Genomic DNA, 2,500 nt, shown 5'->3' with positions numbered 1-2,500 from the left:
CTCTATGCTTCATATATCATCATATTATTGAAAAGTGCAAGCCTTTAGGGACAACAGCAACTCAAGTCGCCAACGCTCTGTTGACTCAATAACTGCAGAGATCCAAACTTCTCCTGGCATTAACATCGGCACAAAAACTGTGCGCCGGGAGCTTCGTGGAATATGGGTTTCTATGGATTCAGAATGACATGTCAGAAAAGCTCCTGTAGGTGTAATGGTCAGTTATCTCAATACGTTTGGACATATATTGTGCGTGTGCGTGTGTCTGTGATACCTAACATAAACACACCTGTATTACTAGAATTGATAGTTCACGCCACAAAAGTGAGGGGCAAACATAGAAAAGCGTGCAACCCAGCCACTGAGGATGCACAAGCCAATGCATTCTTAGTGCAGGTCCCAAGCCAGGACAAATGGGGAGGGTTACGTCAGGAAGGGCATCCGGCGTCAAATCTTTGCCAAATCAAATATGCGGATCATAAATAAGATTTCCATACCGGATCGGTCGAGGCCCGGGTTACCGACGACCGCCATCGGTACTGTTAACCAGCGGAGTGCCGGTGGAAACTAGGCTACTGTTGGGCGAAGGAAAAGGAGAGGGGGAAGGCATGTCCAGAGGCAGCTAGAGAGGAGGAAGGGTAGGCGTGTGGAGGTGACAGTCAGTCGGAACTTTGAATGTTGGCACTATGGCTAGTAAAGGGAGAGAGCTGGCTGACGTGATGGAAAGAAGAAAGGTGACAAGAGACAAGGTGGAAGGGGAGTAAGGCCAGGAGTATCGCAGGTGGGTTCAAACTCTTCTACCATGGTGCGAATGGGAGGAGAAATGGGGTAGGGGTCATTCTGAAGGAAGAGTATGTCAAGAGCGTGCTGGAGGTGAACACAGTGTCAGACAGAGTGAGGATTATGAAGCTGGAAATCGAAGGTGTATTGCTGACGGTTATCAGCGCATATGCCCCGCAAGTCGGGTGTAAGATGGACGAAAAAGAAGAATTCTGGAGTTGAGTTGGACGACGTGGTGGAAAGGGTACCCAAGGAGGAGGGAGTGGTGATTGGAGCGGACTTCGATGGACACGTTGCTGAAGGGAACAGAGGTGATGAGGAGTTGATGGTAAGGTATGGAATCGAGGAGAGAAATGTGGAAGGACAGATGGTGTTCGATTTTGCGAAAAGGATGGAAATGGCTGAGGTGAATACATATTTCAAGAAGAGGGAGGAGCACAGGGTGACGACGTATACGAGTGGAGGAAAGTGCACACAGGTGGACTATATCTTGTGTAGAAGGCGCGATGTAAAACGGATTGCATACTGCAAGGTGGTGACAGGGGAGAACGTAGCTAGGCAGCATCGGATGGTGGTCTGTAAGATGACTTTGGAGACCAACATGAGGAAGCGAGTGAAGACACAGCCGAAGATCAAATGGTGGAAGTTGAAGAAGGAAGACTGTTGTGTGGAGTTCAGGCAGGAGTTAACACAGGCACTGAGTGGTAGTGAAGAGTTGCCAGATGGCTGGGCAAGCGCTGCAGAAATAGTGAGGAAGACAGCTAGGAATGTACTTGGTGTGTCATCGGGACAGAGGAAGGAAGACAAGGAGACTTGGCGGTGGTGGTGGTGGTGGTGGTGGAAGGAGGAAGTAGAGCAAAGTATACAGAGGAAAAGGTTGGCAAAGAAGAAGTGGGATAGTCAGAGAGATGAAGAAAGTACACAGGAGTACAAGGAGATGCAGCGTAAAGCAAAGAGAGAGGTGGCAAAGGTAAAGGAAAAGGCGTACGGTGAGCTGTATGACAGGTTAGACACTAAGGAAGGAGAAAAAGACTTGTACAGATTGGCTAGACAGAGAGACCGAGCTGCCGAGGATGTGCGACAAGTTAGGGCGATCAAAGATACAGATGGAAATGTGCTGCCAAGCGAGGAGACTGTGCTACGAAGTGGAAGGACTACTTTGACGGGCTGATAAATGAAGAAAATGAGAGAGACAGAGAGAGAGAGAGAGAGAGAGAGAGAGAGAGAAAAAAGGTTGGTTGATTGAGAAGTATAGAGAAGGCCAGAAAGAGTTGCATTGTGTCTTTGTAGATTTACAGAAAGCATACGACAGGGTGCCGAGAGAGGAGGTGTGATATTGTAGGAGGAAATCAGGAGTTGCAGAGAAGTATGTAGGAGTGGTGCAGGCTATGTATGAAGAAAGTGTGACAATGCTGAGGTGCGTGGTTGGAATGACAGATGGGTTCAAGGTGGAGGTGGGATTACATCAAGGATCGGCTCTGAGCCCTTTCTTGGTTGCAACGGTGATGGACAGGTTGACGGACAAGATCAGGCAGGAGTCTCCATGGACGATGATGTTCGCGGATGACATTGTCATCTGTAGCGACAGTAGGGTGCAGTTCATTGTGAGGAGAGCCTGGAGAGGTGGAGGTATGCACTGGAGAGAAGAGGAATGAAAGTCAGTAGGAGCAAGACGGAATACCTACGCGTGAGGAGGTGACAAAGGCATTTCACTTTAAAT

Source organism: Lampris incognitus, unplaced genomic scaffold (assembly GCF_029633865.1).
Source record: "Lampris incognitus isolate fLamInc1 unplaced genomic scaffold, fLamInc1.hap2 scaffold_102, whole genome shotgun sequence".
In the NCBI taxonomy this organism is placed as follows: Eukaryota; Metazoa; Chordata; class Actinopteri; order Lampriformes; family Lampridae; genus Lampris; species Lampris incognitus.
Note: the sequence above shows the minus strand (reverse complement) of the source record.